A 24,646-nucleotide genomic window follows, 5' to 3' on the forward strand; every position below is an offset into this window, starting at 1 on the left:
ATCATATTAGAGCCACAAAGGAGACTAGACATCTACCATATCTACCACTATCAGATTAGAGCCATAAAGGAGACTAGACATCAACCACCACAATACCACTATCAGATTAGAGCCATAAAGAAGACTAGACATCTACCACCCCAATACCACTATCAGATTAGAGCCATTACGGAGACTAGACATCTACCAGCCCACTACCACTATCAGATTAGAGCCATAAGGGAGACTAGACATCTAGCACCCCACTACCACTATCAGATTAGAGCCATAAGGGAGACTAGACATCTAGCACCCCACTACCACTATCAGATTAGAGTTATAAAGGAGACTAGACATCTACCAACCCACAACCACTATCAGATTAGAGCCATTAGGGAGACTAGACATCTACCAGCCCACTACTACTATCAGATTAGAGTTATAAAGGCGACTAGACATCTACCACCCCTCTACCACTATCAGATTAGAGTCATAAGGGATACTAGATATCTACAACCCCACTACCACCATCATATTAGAGCCACAAAGGAGACTAGACATCTACCACTATCAGATTAGAGCCATAAAGGAGACTAGACATCAACCACCACAAAACCACTATCAGATTAGAGCCATAAAAGAGACTAGACATCTACCAGCCCACTACCACTATCAGATTAGAGCCATAAGGGAGACTAGACATCTAGCACCCCACTACCACTATCAGATTAGAGTTATAAAGGAGACTAGACATCTACCAACCCACTACCACTATAAGATTAGAGCCACAAGGCAGACTAGACATCTACCAGCCCACTACAACTATCAGATTAGAGCCATAAGGGAGACTAGACATCGACCACCTCAATACCACTATAAGATTAGAGCCATAAGGGAGACAGACATCTACCAACCCACTACCACTATCAGATTAGAGCCATAAGGGAGACTAGATATCTACGACCCCACTACCACCATCATATTAGAGCCACAAAGGAGACTAGACATCTACCATATCTACCACTATCAGATTAGAGCCATAAAGGAGACTAGACATCAACCACCACAATACCACTATCAGATTAGAGCCATAAAGAAGACTAGACATCTACCACCCCAATACCACTATCAGATTAGAGCCATTACGGAGACTAGACATCTACCAGCCCACTACCACTATCAGATTAGAGCCATAAGGGAGACTAGACATCTAGCACCCCACTACCACTATCAGATTAGAGCCATAAGGGAGACTAGACATCTAGCACCCCACTACCACTATCAGATTAGAGTTATAAAGGAGACTAGACATCTACCAACCCACAACCACTATCAGATTAGAGCCATTAGGGAGACTAGACATCTACCAGCCCACTACTACTATCAGATTAGAGTTATAAAGGAGACTAGACATCTACCAACCCACAACCACTATCAGATTAGTGACACAAGCGAGACTAGACATCTACCACCCCACTACCACTATCAGATTAGAGTTATAAAGGAGACTAGACATCTACCAGCCCACTACCACTATCAGATTAGAGCCATAAAGGAGACTAGACATCTACCAACCCAAAACCACAATCAAATTAGAGCCACAAGGGAGACTAGAAATCTACCAACCCACTACCACTATCAGATTAGAGCCATAAGGGAGACTAGATATCTACGACCCCACTACCACTATCAGATTAGAGCCATAAGGGAGACTAGACATCTAGCACCCCACTACCACTATCAGATTAGAGTTATAAAGGAGACTAGACATCTACCAACCCACTACCACTATAAGATTAGAGCCAAAAGACAGACTAGACATCTACCAGCCCTAGATATCTATCAGATTAGAGCCATTAGGGAGACTAGACATCTACCAGCCCACTACCACTATCAGATTAGAGTCATAAGGGATACTAGATATCTACAACCCCACTACCACCATCATATTAGAGCCACAAAGGAGACTAGACATCTACCACATCTACCACTATCAGATTAGAGCCATAAAGGAGACTAGACATCAACCACCACAAAACCACTATCAGATTAGAGCCATAAAGGAGACTAGACATCTACCAGCCCACTACCACTATCAGATTAGAGCCATAAGGGAGACTAGACATCTAGCACCCCACTACCACTATCAGATTAGAGTTATAAAGGAGACTAGACATCTACCAACCCACTACCACTATAAGATTAGAGCCACAAGGCAAACTAGACATCTACCAGCCCACTACAACTATCAGATTAGAGCCACAAGGGAGACTAGACATCTACCAACCCACAACCACTATCAGATTAGAGCCACAAGGGAGACTAGACATCTACCAGCTCACTACAACTATCAGATTAGAGCCACAAGGGAGACTAGACATCGACCACCTCAATACCACTATAAGATTAGAGCCATAAGGGAGACAGACATCTACCAACCGACTACCACTATCAGATTAGAGCCATAAGGGAGACTAGATATCTACGACCCCACTACCACCATCATATTAGAGCCACTATCAGATTAGAGTTATAAAGGAGATTAGATATCTATCAGATTAGAGCCATTAGGGAGACTAGACATCTACCAGCCCACTACCACTATCAGATTAGAGTTATAAAGGTGACTAGACATCTACCAACCCACAACCACTATCAGATTAGTGACACAAGCGAGACTAGACATCTACCAGCCCACTACTACTATCAGATAAGAGTTATAAAGGAGACTAGACATCTACCAACCCACAACCACTATCAGATTAGTGACACAAGCGAGACTAGACATCTACCACCCCACTACCACTATCAGATTAGAGTTATAAAGGAGACTAGACATCTACCAGCCCACTACCACTATCAGATTAGAGCCATAAAGGAGACTAGACATCTACCAACCCAAAACCACAATCAAATTAGAGCCACAAGGGAGACTAGAAATCTACCAACCCACTACCACTATCAGATTAGAGCCATAAGGGAGACTAGATATCTACGACCCCACTACCACTATCAGATTAGAGCCATAAGGGAGACTAGACATCTACCAGCCCACTACCACTATCAGATTAGAGCCATAAAGGAGACTAGACATCTACCAACCCAAAACCACAATCAAATTAGAGCCACAAGGGAGACTAGAAATCTACCAACCCACTACCACTATCAGATTAGAGCCATAAGGGAGACTAGACATCTACCAACCCACTACCACTATAAGATTAGAGCCAAAAGACAGACTAGACATCTACCAGCCCTAGATATCTATCAGATTAGAGCCATTAGGGAGACTAGACATCTAGCACCCAACTACCACTATCAGATTAGAGTTATAAAGGAGACTAGACATCTACCAACCCACTACCACTATAAGATTAGAGCCACAAGGCAGACTAGACATCTACCAGCCCACTTCAACTATCAGATTAGAGCCATAAGGGAGACTAGACATCGACCACCTCAATACCACTATAAGATTAGAGCCATAAGGGAGACAGACATCTACCAACCCACTACCACTATCAGATTAGAGCCATAAGGGAGACTAGATATCTACGACCCCACTACCACCATCATATTAGAGCCACAAAGGAGACTAGACATCTACCATATCTACCACTATCAGATTAGAGCCATAAAGGAGACTAGACATCAACCACCACAATACCACTATCAGATTAGAGCCATAAAGGAGACTAGACATCTACCACCCCAATACCACTATCAGATTAGAGCCATTACGGAGACTAGACATCTACCAGCCCACTACCACTATCAGATTAGAGCCATAAGGGAGACTAGACATCTAGCACCCCACTACCACTATCAGATTAGAGCCATAAGGGAGACTAGACATCTAGCACCCCACTACCACTATCAGATTAGAGTTATAAAGGAGACTAGACATCTACCAACCCACAACCACTATCAGATTAGAGCCATTAGGGAGACTAGACATCTACCAACCCAAAACCACAATCAAATTAGAGCCACAAGGCAGACTAGACATCTACCAGCCCACTACAACTATCAGATTAGAGCCATAAGGGAGACTAGACATCGACCACCTCAATACCACTATAAGATTAGAGCCATAAGGGAGACAGACATCTACCAACCCACTACCACTATCAGATTAGAGCCATAAGGGAGACTAGATATCTACGACCCCACTACCACCATCATATTAGAGCCACAAAGGAGACTAGACATCTACCATATCTACCACTATCAGATTAGAGCCATAAAGGAGACTAGACATCAACCACCACAATACCACTATCAGATTAGAGCCATAAAGAAGACTAGACATCTACCACCCCAATACCACTATCAGATTAGAGCCATTACGGAGACTAGACATCTACCAGCCCACTACCACTATCAGATTAGAGCCATAAGGGAGACTAGACATCTAGCACCCCACTACCACTATCAGATTAGAGCCATAAGGGAGACTAGACATCTAGCACCCCACTACCACTATCAGATTAGAGTTATAAAGGAGACTAGACATCTACCAACCCACAACCACTATCAGATTAGAGCCATTAGGGAGACTAGACATCTACCAGCCCACTACTACTATCAGATTAGAGTTATAAAGGCGACTAGACATCTACCACCCCTCTACCACTATCAGATTAGAGTCATAAGGGATACTAGATATCTACAACCCCACTACCACCATCATATTAGAGCCACAAAGGAGACTAGACATCTACCACTATCAGATTAGAGCCATAAAGGAGACTAGACATCAACCACCAAAAAAACCACTATCAGATTAGAGCCATAAAAGAGACTAGACATCTACCAGCCCACTACCACTATCAGATTAGAGCCATAAGGGAGACTAGACATCTAGCACCCCACTACCACTATCAGATTAGAGTTATAAAGGAGACTAGACATCTACCAACCCACTACCACTATAAGATTAGAGCCACAAGGCAGACTAGACATCTACCAGCCCACTACAACTATCAGATTAGAGCCATAAGGGAGACTAGACATCGACCACCTCAATACCACTATAAGATTAGAGCCATAAGGGAGACAGACATCTACCAACCCACTACCACTATCAGATTAGAGCCATAAGGGAGACTAGATATCTACGACCCCACTACCACCATCATATTAGAGCCACAAAGGAGACTAGACATCTACCATATCTACCACTATCAGATTAGAGCCATAAAGGAGACTAGACATCAACCACCACAATACCACTATCAGATTAGAGCCATAAAGAAGACTAGACATCTACCACCCCAATACCACTATCAGATTAGAGCCATTACGGAGACTAGACATCTACCAGCCCACTACCACTATCAGATTAGAGCCATAAGGGAGACTAGACATCTAGCACCCCACTACCACTATCAGATTAGAGCCATAAGGGAGACTAGACATCTAGCACCCCACTACCACTATCAGATTAGAGTTATAAAGGAGACTAGACATCTACCAACCCACAACCACTATCAGATTAGAGCCATTAGGGAGACTAGACATCTACCAGCCCACTACTACTATCAGATAAGAGTTATAAAGGAGACTAGACATCTACCAACCCACAACCACTATCAGATTAGTGACACAAGCGAGACTAGACATCTACCACCCCACTACCACTATCAGATTAGAGTTATAAAGGAGACTAGACATCTAGCACCCCACTACCACTATCAGATTAGAGTTATAAAGGAGACTAGACATCTACCAACCCACTACCACTATAAGATTAGAGCCAAAAGACAGACTAGACATCTACCAGCCCTAGATATCTATCAGATTAGAGCCATTAGGGAGACTAGACATCTACCAGCCCACTACCACTATCAGATTAGAGTCATAAGGGATACTAGATATCTACAACCCCACTACCACCATCATATTAGAGCCACAAAGGAGACTAGACATCTACCACATCTACCACTATCAGATTAGAGCCATAAAGGAGACTAGACATCAACCACCACAAAACCACTATCAGATTAGAGCCATAAAGGAGACTAGACATCTACCAGCCCACTACCACTATCAGATTAGAGCCATAAGGGAGACTAGACATCTAGCACCCCACTACCACTATCAGATTAGAGTTATAAAGGAGACTAGACATCTACCAACCCACTACCACTATAAGATTAGAGCCACAAGGCAGACTAGACATCTACCAGCCCACTACAACTATCAGATTAGAGCCACAAGGGAGACTAGACATCTACCAACCCACAACCACTATCAGATTAGAGCCACAAGGGAGACTAGACATCTACCAGCTCACTACAACTATCAGATTAGAGCCACAAGGGAGACTAGACATCGACCACCTCAATACCACTATAAGATTAGAGCCATAAGGGAGACAGACATCTACCAACCGACTACCACTATCAGATTAGAGCCATAAGGGAGACTAGATATCTACGACCCCACTACCACCATCATATTAGAGCCACTATCAGATTAGAGTTATAAAGGAGACTAGATATCTATCAGATTAGAGCCATTAGGGAGACTAGACATCTACCAGCCCACTACCACTATCAGATTAGAGTTATAAAGGCGACTAGACATCTACCACCCCTCTACCACTATCAGATTACAGTCATAAGGGATACTAGATATCTACAACCCCACTACCACCATCATATTAGAGCCACAAAGGAGACTAGACATCTACCACATCTACCACTATCAGATTAGAGCCATAAAGGAGACTAGACATCAACCACCACAAAACCACTATCAGATTAGAGCCATAAAAGAGACTAGACATCTACCAGCCCACTACCACTATCAGATTAGAGCCATAAGGGAGACTAGACATCTAGCACCCCACTACCACTATCAGATTAGAGTTATAAAGGAGACTAGACATCTACCAACCCACTACCACTATAAGATTAGAGCCACAAGGCAGACTAGACATCTACCAGCCCACTACAACTATCAGATTAGAGCCATAAGGGAGACTAGACATCGACCACCTCAATACCACTATAAGATTAGAGCCATAAGGGAGACAGACATCTACCAACCCACTACCACTATCAGATTAGAGCCATAAGGGAGACTAGATATCTACGACCCCACTACCACCATCATATTAGAGCCACAAAGGAGACTAGACATCTACCATATCTACCACTATCAGATTAGAGCCATAAAGGAGACTAGACATCAACCACCACAATACCACTATCAGATTAGAGCCATAAAGAAGACTAGACATCTACCACCCCAATACCACTATCAGATTAGAGCCATTACGGAGACTAGACATCTACCAGCCCACTACCACTATCAGATTAGAGCCATAAGGGAGACTAGACATCTAGCACCCCACTACCACTATCAGATTAGAGCCATAAGGGAGACTAGACATCTAGCACCCCACTACCACTATCAGATTAGAGTTATAAAGGAGACTAGACATCTACCAACCCACAACCACTATCAGATTAGAGCCATTAGGGAGACTAGACATCTACCAGCCCACTACTACTATCAGATTAGAGTTATAAAGGCGACTAGACATCTACCACCCCTCTACCACTATCAGATTAGAGTCATAAGGGATACTAGATATCTACAACCCCACTACCACCATCATATTAGAGCCACAAAGGAGACTAGACATCTACCACATCTACCACTATCAGATTAGAGCCATAAAGGAGACTAGACATCAACCACCACAAAACCACTATCAGATTAGAGCCATAAAAGAGACTAGACATCTACCAGCCCACTACCACTATCAGATTAGAGCCATAAGGGAGACTAGACATCTAGCACCCCACTACCACTATCAGATTAGAGTTATAAAGGAGACTAGACATCTACCAACCCACTACCACTATAAGATTAGAGCCACAAGGCAGACTAGACATCTACCAGCCCACTACAACTATCAGATTAGAGCCATAAGGGAGACTAGACATCGACCACCTCAATACCACTATAAGATTAGAGCCATAAGGGAGACAGACATCTACCAACCCACTACCACTATCAGATTAGAGCCATAAGGGAGACTAGATATCTACGACCCCACTACCACCATCATATTAGAGCCACAAAGGAGACTAGACATCTACCATATCTACCACTATCAGATTAGAGCCATAAAGGAGACTAGACATCAACCACCACAATACCACTATCAGATTAGAGCCATAAAGAAGACTAGACATCTACCACCCCAATACCACTATCAGATTAGAGCCATTACGGAGACTAGACATCTACCAGCCCACTACCACTATCAGATTAGAGCCATAAGGGAGACTAGACATCTAGCACCCCACTACCACTATCAGATTAGAGCCATAAGGGAGACTAGACATCTAGCACCCCACTACCACTATCAGATTAGAGTTATAAAGGAGACTAGACATCTACCAACCCACAACCACTATCAGATTAGAGCCATTAGGGAGACTAGACATCTACCAGCCCACTACTACTATCAGATTAGAGTTATAAAGGAGACTAGACATCTACCAACCCACAACCACTATCAGATTAGTGACACAAGCGAGACTAGACATCTACCACCCCACTACCACTATCAGATTAGAGTTATAAAGGAGACTAGACATCTACCAGCCCACTACCACTATCAGATTAGAGCCATAAAGGAGACTAGACATCTACCAACCCAAAACCACAATCAAATTAGAGCCACAAGGGAGACTAGAAATCTACCAACCCACTACCACTATCAGATTAGAGCCATAAGGGAGACTAGATATCTACGACCCCACTACCACTATCAGATTAGAGCCATAAGGGAGACTAGACATCTAGCACCCCACTACCACTATCAGATTAGAGTTATAAAGGAGACTAGACATCTACCAACCCACTACCACTATAAGATTAGAGCCAAAAGACAGACTAGACATCTACCAGCCCTAGATATCTATCAGATTAGAGCCATTAGGGAGACTAGACATCTACCAGCCCACTACCACTATCAGATTAGAGTCATAAGGGATACTAGATATCTACAACCCCACTACCACCATCATATTAGAGCCACAAAGGAGACTAGACATCTACCACATCTACCACTATCAGATTAGAGCCATAAAGGAGACTAGACATCAACCACCACAAAACCACTATCAGATTAGAGCCATAAAGGAGACTAGACATCTACCAGCCCACTACCACTATCAGATTAGAGCCATAAGGGAGACTAGACATCTAGCACCCCACTACCACTATCAGATTAGAGTTATAAAGGAGACTAGACATCTACCAACCCACTACCACTATAAGATTAGAGCCACAAGGCAGACTAGACATCTACCAGCCCACTACAACTATCAGATTAGAGCCACAAGGGAGACTAGACATCTACCAAACCCACAACCACTATCAGATTAGAGCCACAAGGGAGACTAGACATCTACCAGCTCACTACAACTATCAGATTAGAGCCACAAGGGAGACTAGACATCGACCACCTCAATACCACTATAAGATTAGAGCCATAAGGGAGACAGACATCTACCAACCGACTACCACTATCAGATTAGAGCCATAAGGGAGACTAGATATCTACGACCCCACTACCACCATCATATTAGAGCCACTATCAGATTAGAGTTATAAAGGAGACTAGATATCTATCAGATTAGAGCCATTAGGGAGACTAGACATCTACCAGCCCACTACCACTATCAGATTAGAGTTATAAAGGCGACTAGACATCTACCACCCCTCTACCACTATCAGATTAGAGTCATAAGGGATACTAGATATCTACAACCCCACTACCACCATCATATTAGAGCCACAAAGGAGACTAGACATCTACCACATCTACCACTATCAGATTAGAGCCATAAAGGAGACTAGACATCTACCACCCCAAAACCACTATCAGATTAGAGCCATAAGAAAGACTAGACATCTACCAGCCCACTACCACTATCAGATTAGAGCCATAAGGGAGACTAGACATCTAGCACCCCACTACCACTATCAGATTAGAGCCATAAGGGAGACAGACATCTACCAACCCACTACCACTATCAGATTAGAGCCATAAGGGAGACTAGATATCTACGACCCCACTACCACCATCATATTAGAGCCACAAAGGAGACTAGACATCTACCATATCTACCACTATCAGATTAGAGCCATAAAGGAGACTAGACATCAACCACCACAATACCACTATCAGATTAGAGCCATAAAGAAGACTAGACATCTACCACCCCAATACCACTATCAGATTAGAGCCATTACGGAGACTAGACATCTACCAGCCCACTACCACTATCAGATTAGAGCCATAAGGGAGACTAGACATCTAGCACCCCACTACCACTATCAGATTAGAGCCATAAGGGAGACTAGACATCTAGCACCCCACTACCACTATCAGATTAGAGTTATAAAGGAGACTAGACATCTACCAACCCACAACCACTATCAGATTAGAGCCATTAGGGAGACTAGACATCTACCAGCCCACTACTACTATCAGATTAGAGTTATAAAGGAGACTAGACATCTACCAACCCACAACCACTATCAGATTAGTGACACAAGCGAGACTAGACATCTACCACCCCACTACCACTATCAGATTAGAGTTATAAAGGAGACTAGACATCTACCAGCCCACTACCACTATCAGATTAGAGCCATAAAGGAGACTAGACATCTACCAACCCAAAACCACAATCAAATTAGAGCCACAATGGAGACTAGAAATCTACCAACCCACTACCACTATCAGATTAGAGCCATAAGGGAGACTAGATATCTACGACCCCACTACCACTATCAGATTAGAGCCATAAGGGAGACTAGACATCTAGCACCCCACTACCACTATCAGATTAGAGTTATAAAGGAGACTAGACATCTACCAACCCACTACCACTATAAGATTAGAGCCAAAAGACAGACTAGACATCTACCAGCCCTAGATATCTATCAGATTAGAGCCATTAGGGAGACTAGACATCTACCAGCCCACTACCACTATCAGATTAGAGTCATAAGGGATACTAGATATCTACAACCCCACTACCACCATCATATTAGAGCCACAAAGGAGACTAGACATCTACCACATCTACCACTATCAGATTAGAGCCATAAAGGAGACTAGACATCAACCACCACAAAACCACTATCAGATTAGAGCCATAAAGGAGACTAGACATCTACCAGCCCACTACCACTATCAGATTAGAGCCATAAGGGAGACTAGACATCTAGCACCCCACTACCACTATCAGATTAGAGTTATAAAGGAGACTAGACATCTACCAACCCACTACCACTATAAGATTAGAGCCACAAGGCAGACTAGACATCTACCATCCCACTACAACTATCAGATTAGAGCCACAAGGGAGACTAGACATCTACCAACCCACAACCACTATCAGATTAGAGCCACAAGGGAGACTAGACATCTACCAGCTCACTACAACTATCAGATTAGAGCCACAAGGGAGACTAGACATCTACCAGCTCACTACAACTATCAGATTAGAGCCACAAGGGAGACTAGACATCTAGCACCCCACTACCACTATCAGATTCGAGTTATAAAGGAGACTAGACATCTACCAACCCACTACCACTATAAGATTAGAGCCATAAGGGAGACTAGACATCTAGCACCCCACTACCACTATCAGATTAGAGTTATAAAGGAGACTAGACATCTACCAACCCACTACCACTATAAGATTAGAGCCACAAGGCAGACTAGACATCTACCAGCCCACTACAACTATCAGATTAGAGCCACAAGGGAGACTAGACATCTACCAACCCACAACCACTATCAGATTAGAGCCACAAGGGAGACTAGACATCTACCAGCTCACTACAACTATCAGATTAGAGCCACAAGGGAGACTAGACATCTACCAACCCACAACCACTATCAGATTAGAGCCACAAGGGAGACTAGACATCTACCAGCTCACTACAACTATCAGATTAGAGCCACAAGGGAGACTAGACATCGACCACCTCAATACCACTATAAGATTAGAGCCATAAGGGAGACAGACATCTACCAACCGACTACCACTATCAGATTAGAGCCATAAGGGAGACTAGATATCTACGACCCCACTACCACCATCATATTAGAGCCACTATCAGATTAGAGTTATAAAGGAGATTAGATATCTATCAGATTAGAGCCATTAGGGAGACTAGACATCTACCAGCCCACTACCACTATCAGATTAGAGTTATAAAGGCGACTAGACATCTACCACCCCTCTACCACTATCAGATTAGAGTCATAAGGGATACTAGATATCTACAACCCCACTACCACCATCATATTAGAGCCACAAAGGAGACTAGACATCTACCACATCTACCACTATCAGATTAGAGCCATAAAGGAGACTAGACATCAACCACCACAAAACCACTATCAGATTAGAGCCATAAAAGAGACTAGACATCTACCAGCCCACTACCACTATCAGATTAGAGCCATAAGGGAGACTAGACATCTAGCACCCCACTACCACTATCAGATTAGAGTTATAAAGGAGACTAGACATCTACCAACCCACTACCACTATAAGATTAGAGCCACAAGGCAGACTAGACATCTACCAGCCCACTTCAACTATCAGATTAGAGCCATAAGGGAGACTAGACATCGACCACCTCAATACCACTATAAGATTAGAGCCATAAGGGAGACAGACATCTACCAACCCACTACCACTATCAGATTAGAGCCATAAGGGAGACTAGATATCTACGACCCCACTACCACCATCATATTAGAGCCACAAAGGAGACTAGACATCTACCATATCTACCACTATCAGATTAGAGCCATAAAGGAGACTAGACATCAACCACCACAATACCACTATCAGATTAGAGCCATAAAGAAGACTAGACATCTACCACCCCAATACCACTATCAGATTAGAGCCATTACGGAGACTAGACATCTACCAGCCCACTACCACTATCAGATTAGAGCCATAAGGGAGACTAGACATCTAGCACCCCACTACCACTATCAGATTAGAGCCATAAGGGAGACTAGACATCTAGCACCCCACTACCACTATCAGATTAGAGCCATAAGGGAGACTAGACATCTACCAACCCACAACCACTATCAGATTAGAGCCATTAGGGAGACTAGACATCTACCAACCCAAAACCACAATCAAATTAGAGCCACAAGGCAGACTAGACATCTACCAGCCCACTACAACTATCAGATTAGAGCCATAAGGGAGACTAGACATCGACCACCTCAATACCACTATAAGATTAGAGCCATAAGGGAGACAGACATCTACCAACCCACTACCACTATCAGATTAGAGCCATAAGGGAGACTAGATATCTACGACCCCACTACCACCATCATATTAGAGCCACAAAGGAGACTAGACATCTACCATATCTACCACTATCAGATTAGAGCCATAAAGGAGACTAGACATCAACCACCACAATACCACTATCAGATTAGAGCCATAAAGAAGACTAGACATCTACCACCCCAATACCACTATCAGATTAGAGCCATTACGGAGACTAGACATCTACCACCCCACTACCACTATCAGATTAGAGCCATAAGGGAGACTAGACATCTACCACCCCACTACCACTATCAGATTAGAGCCATAAGGGAGACTAGACATCTAGCACCCCAATACCACTATCAGATTAGAGTTATAAAGGAGACTAGACATCTACCAACCCACAACCACTATCAGATTAGAGCCATTAGGGAGACTAGACATCTACCAGCCCACTACTACTATCAGATTAGAGTTATAAAGGCAACTAGACATCTACCACCCCTCTACCACTATCAGATTAGAGTCATAAGGGATACTAGATATCTACAACCCCACTACCACCATCATATTAGAGCCACAAAGGAGACTAGACATCTACCACATCTACCACTATCAGATTAGAGCCATAAAGGAGACTAGACATCAACCACCACAAAACCACTATCAGATTAGAGCCATAAAAGAGACTAGACATCTACCAGCCCACTACCACTATCAGATTAGAGCCATAAGGGAGACTAGACATCTAGCACCCCACTACCACTATCAGATTAGAGTTATAAAGGAGACTAGACATCTACCAACCCACTACCACTATAAGATTAGAGCCACAAGGCAGACTAGACATCTACCAGCCCACTACAACTATCAGATTAGAGCCATAAGGGAGACTAGACATCGACCACCTCAATACCACTATCAGATTAGAGCCATAAAGGAGACTAGACATCAACCACCACAAAACCACTATCAGATTAGAGCCATAAAAGAGACTAGACATCTACCAGCCCACTACCACTATCAGATTAGAGCCATAAGGGAGACTAGACATCTAGCACCCCACTACCACTATCAGATTAGAGTTATAAAGGAGACTAGACATCTACCAACCCACTACCACTATAAGATTAGAGCCACAAGGCAGACTAGACATCTACCAGCCCACTACAACTATCAGATTAGAGCCATAAGGGAGACTAGACATCGACCACCTCAATACCACTATAAGATTAGAGCCATAAGGGAGACAGACATCTACCAACCCACTACCACTATCAGATTAGAGCCATAAGGGAGACTAGATATCTACGACCCCACTACCACCATCATATTAGAGCCACAAAGGAGACTAGACATCTACCATATCTACCACTATCAGATTAGAGCCATAAAGGAGACTAGACATCAACCACCACAATACCACTATCAGATTAGAGCCATAAAGAAGACTAGACATCTACCACCCCACTACCACTATCAGATTAGAGCCATTACGGAGACTAGACATCTACCAGCCCACTACCACTATCAGATTAGAGCCATAAGGCAGACTAGACATCTAGCACCCCACTACCACTATCAGATTAGAGCCATAAGGGAGACTAGACATCTAGCACCCCACTACCACTATCAGATTAGAGTTATAAAGGAGACTAGACATCTACCAACCCACAACCACTATCAGATTAGAGCCATTAGGGAGACTAGACATCTACCAGCCCACTACTACTATCAGATTAGAGTTATAAAGGAGACTAGACATCTACCAACCCACAACCACTATCAGATTAGTGACACAAGCGAGACTAGACATCTACCACCCCACTACCACTATCAGATTAGAGTTATAAAGGAGACTAGACATCTACCAGCCCACTACCACTATCAGATTAGAGCCATAAAGGAGACTAGACATCTACCAACCCAAAACCACAATCAAATTAGAGCCACAAGGGAGACTAGAAATCTACCAACCCACTACCACTATCAGATTAGAGCCATAAGGGAGACTAGATATCTACGACCCCACTACCACTATCAGATTAGAGCCATAAGGGAGACTAGACATCTAGCACCCCACTACCACTATCAGATTAGAGTTATAAAGGAGACTAGACATCTACCAACCCACTACCACTATAAGATTAGAGCCAAAAGACAGACTAGACATCTACCAGCCCTAGATATCTATCAGATTAGAGCCATTAGGGAGACTAGACATCTACCAGCCCACTACCACTATCAGATTAGAGTCATAAGGGATACTAGATATCTACAACCCCACTACCACCATCATATTAGAGCCACAAAGGAGACTAGACATCTACCACATCTACCACTATCAGATTAGAGCCATAAAGGAGACTAGACATCAACCACCACAAAACCACTATCAGATTAGAGCCATAAAGGAGACTAGACATCTACCAGCCCACTACCACTATCAGATTAGAGCCATAAGGGAGACTAGACATCTAGCACCCCACTACCACTATCAGATTAGAGTTATAAAGGAGACTAGACATCTACCAACCCACTACCACTATAAGATTAGAGCCACAAGGCAGACTAGACATCTACCAGCCCACTACAACTATCAGATTAGAGCCACAAGGGAGACTAGACATCTACCAAACCCACAACCACTATCAGATTAGAGCCACAAGGGAGACTAGACATCTACCAGCTCACTACAACTATCAGATTAGAGCCACAAGGGAGACTAGACATCGACCACCTCAATACCACTATAAGATTAGAGCCATAAGGGAGACAGACATCTACCAACCGACTACCACTATCAGATTAGAGCCATAAGGGAGACTAGATATCTACGACCCCACTACCACCATCATATTAGAGCCACTATCAGATTAGAGTTATAAAGGAGACTAGATATCTATCAGATTAGAGCCATTAGGGAGACTAGACATCTACCAGCCCACTACCACTATCAGATTAGAGTTATAAAGGCGACTAGACATCTACCACCCCTCTACCACTATCAGATTAGAGTCATAAGGGATACTAGATATCTACAACCCCACTACCACCATCATATTAGAGCCACAAAGGAGACTAGACATCTACCACATCTACCACTATCAGATTAGAGCCATAAAGGAGACTAGACATCAACCACCACAAAACCACTATCAGATTAGAGCCATAAAAAAGACTAGACATCTACCAGCCCACTACCACTATCAGATTAGAGCCATAAGGGAGACTAGACATCTAGCACCCCACTACCACTATCAGATTAGAGCCATAAGGGAGACAGACATCTACCAACCCACTACCACTATCAGATTAGAGCCATAAGGGAGACTAGATATCTACGACCCCACTACCACCATCATATTAGAGCCACAAAGGAGACTAGACATCTACCATATCTACCACTATCAGATTAGAGCCATAAAGGAGACTAGACATCAACCACCACAATACCACTATCAGATTAGAGCCATAAAGAAGACTAGACATCTACCACCCCAATACCACTATCAGATTAGAGCCATTACGGAGACTAGACATCTACCAGCCCACTACCACTATCAGATTAGAGCCATAAGGGAGACTAGACATCTAGCACCCCACTACCACTATCAGATTAGAGCCATAAGGGAGACTAGACATCTAGCACCCCACTACCACTATCAGATTAGAGTTATAAAGGAGACTAGACATCTACCAACCCACAACCACTATCAGATTAGAGCCATTAGGGAGACTAGACATCTACCAGCCCACTACTACTATCAGATTAGAGTTATAAAGGAGACTAGACATCTACCAACCCACAACCACTATCAGATTAGTGACACAAGCGAGACTAGACATCTACCACCCCACTACCACTATCAGATTAGAGTTATAAAGGAGACTAGACATCTACCAGCCCACTACCACTATCAGATTAGAGCCATAAAGGAGACTAGACATCTACCAACCCAAAACCACAATCAAATTAGAGCCACAATGGAGACTAGAAATCTACCAACCCTCTACCACTATCAGATTAGAGCCATAAGGGAGACTAGATATCTACGACCCCACTACCACTATCAGATTAGAGCCATAAGGGAGACTAGACATCTAGCACCCCACTACCACTATCAGATTAGAGTTATAAAGGAGACTAGACATCTACCAACCCACTACCACTATAAGATTAGAGCCAAAAGACAGACTAGACATCTACCAGCCCTAGATATCTATCAGATTAGAGCCATTAGGGAGACTAGACATCTACCAGCCCACTACCACTATCAGATTAGAGTCATAAGGGATACTAGATATCTACAACCCCACTACCACCATCATATTAGAGCCACAAAGGAGACTAGACATCTACCACATCTACCACTATCAGATTAGAGCCATAAAGGAGACTAGACATCAACCACCACAAAACCACTATCAGATTAGAGCCATAAAGGAGACTAGACATCTACCAGCCCACTACCACTATCAGATTAGAGCCATAAGGGAGACTAGACATCTAGCACCCCACTACCACTATCAGATTAGAGTTATAAAGGAGACTAGACATCTACCAACCCACTACCACTATAAGATTAGAGCCACAAGGCAGACTAGACATCTACCAGCCCACTACAACTATCAGATTAGAGCCACAAGGGAGACTAGACATCTACCAACCCACAACCACTATCAGATTAGAGCCACAAGGGAGACTAGACATCTACCAGCTCACTACAACTATCAGATTAGAGCCACAAGGGAGACTAGACATCTACCAGCTCACTACAACTATCAGATTAGAGCCACAAGGGAGACTAGACATCTACCACCCCACTACCACTATCAGATTAGAGTTATAAAGGAGACTAGACATCTACCAACCCACTACCACTATCAGATTAGAGCCATAAGGGAGACTAGACATCTAGCACCCCACTACCACTATCAGATTAGAGTTATAAAGGAGACTAGACATCTACCAACCCACTACCACTATAAGATTAGAGCCACAAGGCAGACTAGACATCTACCAGCCCACTACAACTATCAGATTAGAGCCACAAGGGAGACTAGACATCTACCAACCCACAACCACTATCAGATTAGAGCCACAAGGGAGACTAGACATCTACCAGCTCACTACAACTATCAGATTAGAGCCACAAGGGAGACTAGACATCTACCAACCCACAACCACTATCAGATTAGAGCCACAAGGGAGACTAGACATCTACCAGCTCACTACAACTATCAGATTAGAGCCACAAGGGAGACTAGACATCGACCACCTCAATACCACTATAAGATTAGAGCCATAAGGGAGACAGACATCTACCAACCGACTACCACTATCAGATTAGAGCCATAAGGGAGACTAGATATCTACGACCCCACTACCACCATCATATTAGAGCCACTATCAGATTAGAGTTATAAAGGAGATTAGATATCTATCAGATTAGAGCCATTAGGGAGACTAGACATCTACCAGCCCACTACCACTATCAGATTAGAGTTATAAAGGCGACTAGACATCTACCACCCCTCTACCACTATCAGATTAGAGTCATAAGGGATACTAGATATCTACAACCCCACTACCACCATCATATTAGAGCCACAAAGGAGACTAGACATCTACCACATCTACCACTATCAGATTAGAGCCATAAAGGAGACTAGACATCAACCACCACAAAACCACTATCAGATTAGAGCCATAAAAGAGACTAGACATCTACCAGCCCACTACCACTATCAGATTAGAGCCATAAGGGAGACTAGACATCTAGCACCCCACTACCACTATCAGATTAGAGTTATAAAGGAGACTAGACATCTACCAACCCACTACCACTATAAGATTAGAGCCACAAGGCAGACTAGACATCTACCAGCCCACTTCAACTATCAGATTAGAGCCATAAGGGAGACTAGACATCGACCACCTCAATACCACTATAAGATTAGAGCCATAAGGGAGACAGACATCTACCAACCCACTACCACTATCAGATTAGAGCCATAAGGGAGACTAGATATCTACGACCCCACTACCACCATCATATTAGAGCCACAAAGGAGACTAGACATCTACCATATCTACCACTATCAGATTAGAGCCATAAAGGAGACTAGACATCAACCACCACAATACCACTATCAGATTAGAGCCATAAAGAAGACTAGACATCTACCACCCCACTACCACTATCAGATTAGAGCCATTACGGAGACTAGACATCTACCAGCCCACTACCACTATCAGATTAGAGCCATAAGGGAGACTAGACATCTAGCACCCCACTACCACTATCAGATTAGAGCCATAAGGGAGACTAGACATCTAGCACCCCACTACCACTATCAGATTAGAGCCATAAGGGAGACTAGACATCTACCAACCCACAACCACTATCAGATTAGAGCCATTAGGGAGACTAGACATCTACCAACCCAAAACCACAATCAAATTAGAGCCACAAGGCAGACTAGACATCTACCAGCCCACTACAACTATCAGATTAGAGCCATAAGGGAGACTAGACATCGACCACCTCAATACCACTATAAGATTAGAGCCATAAGGGAGACAGACATCTACCAACCCACTACCACTATCAGATTAGAGCCATAAGGGAGACTAGATATCTACGACCCCACTACCACCATCATATTAGAGCCACAAAGGAGACTAGACATCTACCATATCTACCACTATCAGATTAGAGCCATAAAGGAGACTAGACATCAACCACCACAATACCACTATCAGATTAGAGCCATAAAGAAGACTAGACATCTACCACCCCAATACCACTATCAGATTAGAGCCATTACGGAGACTAGACATCTACCACCCCACTACCACTATCAGATTAGAGCCATAAGGGAGACTAGACATCTAGCACCCCACTACCACTATCAGATTAGAGCCATAAGGGAGACTAGACATCTAGCACCCCAATACCACTATCAGATTAGAGTTATAAAGGAGACTAGACATCTACCAGCCCACTACCACTATCAGATTAGAGCCATAAAGGAGACTAGACATCTACCAACCCAAAACCACAATCAAATTAGAGCCACAAGGGAGACTAGAAATCTACCAACCCACTACCACTATCAGATTAGAGCCATAAGGGAGACTAGATATCTACGACCCCACTACCACTATCAGATTAGAGCCATAAGGGAGACTAGACATCTAGCACCCCACTACCACTATCAGATTAGAGTTATAAAGGAGACTAGACATCTACCAACCCACTACCACTATAAGATTAGAGCCAAAAGACAGACTAGACATCTACCAGCCCTAGATATCTATCAGATTAGAGCCATTAGGGAGACTAGACATCTACCAGCCCACTACCACTATCAGATTAGAGTCATAAGGGATACTAGATATCTACAACCCCACTACCACCATCATATTAGAGCCACAAAGGAGACTAGACATCTACCACATCTACCACTATCAGATTAGAGCCATAAAGGAGACTAGACATCAACCACCACAAAACCACTATCAGATTAGAGCCATAAAGGAGACTAGACATCTACCAGCCCACTACCACTATCAGATTAGAGCCATAAGGGAGACTAGACATCTAGCACCCCACTACCACTATCAGATTAGAGTTATAAAGGAGACTAGACATCTACCAACCCACTACCACTATAAGATTAGAGCCACAAGGCAGACTAGACATCTACCAGCCCACTACAACTATCAGATTAGAGCCACAAGGGAGACTAGACATCTACCAAACCCACAACCACTATCAGATTAGAGCCACAAGGGAGACTAGACATCTACCAGCTCACTACAACTATCAGATTAGAGCCACAAGGGAGACTAGACATCGACCACCTCAATACCACTATAAGATTAGAGCCATAAGGGAGACAGACATCTACCAACCGACTACCACTATCAGATTAGAGCCATAAGGGAGACTAGATATCTACGACCCCACTACCACCATCATATTAGAGCCACTATCAGATTAGAGTTATAAAGGAGACTAGATATCTATCAGATTAGAGCCATTAGGGAGACTAGACATCTACCAGCCCACTACCACTATCAGATTAGAGTTATAAAGGCGACTAGACATCTACCACCCCTCTACCACTATCAGATTAGAGTCATAAGGGATACTAGATATCTACAACCCCACTACCACCATCATATTAAGGCCACAAAGGAGACTAGACATCTACCACATCTACCACTATCAGATTAGAGCCATAAAGGAGACTAGACATCAACCACCACAAAACCACTATCAGATTAGAGCCATAAAAAAGACTAGACATCTACCAGCCCACTACCACTATCAGATTAGAGCCATAAGGGAGACTAGACATCTAGCACCCCACTACCACTATCAGATTAGAGCCATAAGGGAGACAGACATCTACCAACCCACTACCACTATCAGATTAGAGCCATAAGGGAGACTAGATATCTACGACCCCACTACCACCATCATATTAGAGCCACAAAGGAGACTAGACATCTACCATATCTACCACTATCAGATTAGAGCCATAAAGGAGACTAGACATCAACCACCACAATACCACTATCAGATTAGAGCCATAAAGAAGACTAGACATCTACCACCCCAATACCACTATCAGATTAGAGCCATTACGGAGACTAGACATCTACCAGCCCACTACCACTATCAGATTAGAGCCATAAGGGAGACTAGACATCTAGCACCCCACTACCACTATCAGATTAGAGCCATAAGGGAGACTAGACATCTAGCACCCCACTACCACTATCAGATTAGAGTTATAAAGGAGACTAGACATCTACCAACCCACAACCACTATCAGATTAGAGCCATTAGGGAGACTAGACATCTACCAGCCCACTACTACTATCAGATTAGAGTTATAAAGGAGACTAGACATCTACCAACCCACAACCACTATCAGATTAGTGACACAAGCGAGACTAGACATCTACCACCCCACTACCACTATCAGATTAGAGTTATAAAGGAGACTAGACATCTACCAGCCCACTACCACTATCAGATTAGAGCCATAAAGGAGACTAGACATCTACCAACCCAAAACCACAATCAAATTAGAGCCACAATGGAGACTAGAAATCTACCAACCCTCTACCACTATCAGATTAGAGCCATAAGGGAGACTAGATATCTACGACCCCACTACCACTATCAGATTAGAGCCATAAGGGAGACTAGACATCTAGCACCCCACTACCACTATCAGATTAGAGTTATAAAGGAGACTAGACATCTACCAACCCACTACCACTATAAGATTAGAGCCAAAAGACAGACTAGACATCTACCAGCCCTAGATATCTATCAGATTAGAGCCATTAGGGAGACTAGACATCTACCAGCCCACTACCACTATCAGATTAGAGTCATAAGGGATACTAGATATCTACAACCCCACTACCACCATCATATTAGAGCCACAAAGGAGACTAGACATCTACCACATCTACCACTATCAGATTAGAGCCATAAAGGAGACTAGACATCAACCACCACAAAACCACTATCAGATTAGAGCCATAAAGGAGACTAGACATCTACCAGCCCACTACCACTATCAGATTAGAGCCATAAGGGAGACTAGACATCTAGCACCCCACTACCACTATCAGATTAGAGTTATAAAGGAGACTAGACATCTACCAACCCACTACCACTATAAGATTAGAGCCACAAGGCAGACTAGACATCTACCAGCCCACTACAACTATCAGATTAGAGCCACAAGGGAGACTAGACATCTACCAACCCACAACCACTATCAGATTAGAGCCACAAGGGAGACTAGACATCTACCAGCTCACTACAACTATCAGATTAGAGCCACAAGGGAGACTAGACATCTACCAGCTCACTACAACTATCAGATTAGAGCCACAAGGGAGACTAGACATCTACCACCCCACTACCACTATCAGATTAGAGTTATAAAGGAGACTAGACATCTACCAACCCACTACCACTATAAGATTAGAGCCATAAGGGAGACTAGACATCTAGCACCCCACTACCACTATCAGATTAGAGTTATAAAGGAGACTAGACATCTACCAACCCACTACCACTATAAGATTAGAGCCACAAGGCAGACTAGACATCTACCAGCCCACTACAACTATCAGATTAGAGCCACAAGGGAGACTAGACATCTACCAACCCACAACCACTATCAGATTAGAGCCACAAGGGAGACTAGACATCTACCAGCTCACTACAACTATCAGATTAGAGCCACAAGGGAGACTAGACATCTACCAACCCACAACCACTATCAGATTAGAGCCACAAGGGAGACTAGACATCTACCAGCTCACTACAACTATCAGATTAGAGCCACAAGGGAGACTAGACATCGACCACCTCAATACCACTATAAGATTAGAGCCATAAGGGAGACAGACATCTACCAACCGACTACCACTATCAGATTAGAGCCATAAGGGAGACTAGATATCTACGACCCCACTACCACCATCATATTAGAGCCACTATCAGATTAGAGTTATAAAGGAGATTAGATATCTATCAGATTAGAGCCATTAGGGAGACTAGACATCTACCAGCCCACTACCACTATCAGATTAGAGTTATAAAGGCGACTAGACATCTACCACCCCTCTACCACTATCAGATTAGAGTCATAAGGGATACTAGATATCTACAACCCCACTACCACCATCATATTAGAGCCACAAAGGAGACTAGACATCTACCACATCTACCACTATCAGATTAGAGCCATAAAGGAGACTAGACATCAACCACCACAAAACCACTATCAGATTAGAGCCATAAAAGAGACTAGACATCTACCAGCCCACTACCACTATCAGATTAGAGCCATAAGGGAGACTAGACATCTAGCACCCCACTACCACTATCAGATTAGAGTTATAAAGGAGACTAGACATCTACCAACCCACTACCACTATAAGATTAGAGCCACAAGGCAGACTAGACATCTACCAGCCCACTTCAACTATCAGATTAGAGCCATAAGGGAGACTAGACATCGACCACCTCAATACCACTATAAGATTAGAGCCATAAGGGAGACAGACATCTACCAACCCACTACCACTATCAGATTAGAGCCATAAGGGAGACTAGATATCTACGACCCCACTACCACCATCATATTAGAGCCACAAAGGAGACTAGACATCTACCATATCTACCACTATCAGATTAGAGCCATAAAGGAGACTAGACATCAACCACCACAATACCACTATCAGATTAGAGCCATAA

Source organism: Salvelinus alpinus, chromosome 24 (assembly GCF_045679555.1).
Source record: "Salvelinus alpinus chromosome 24, SLU_Salpinus.1, whole genome shotgun sequence".
Taxonomy (NCBI): Eukaryota; Metazoa; Chordata; class Actinopteri; order Salmoniformes; family Salmonidae; genus Salvelinus; species Salvelinus alpinus.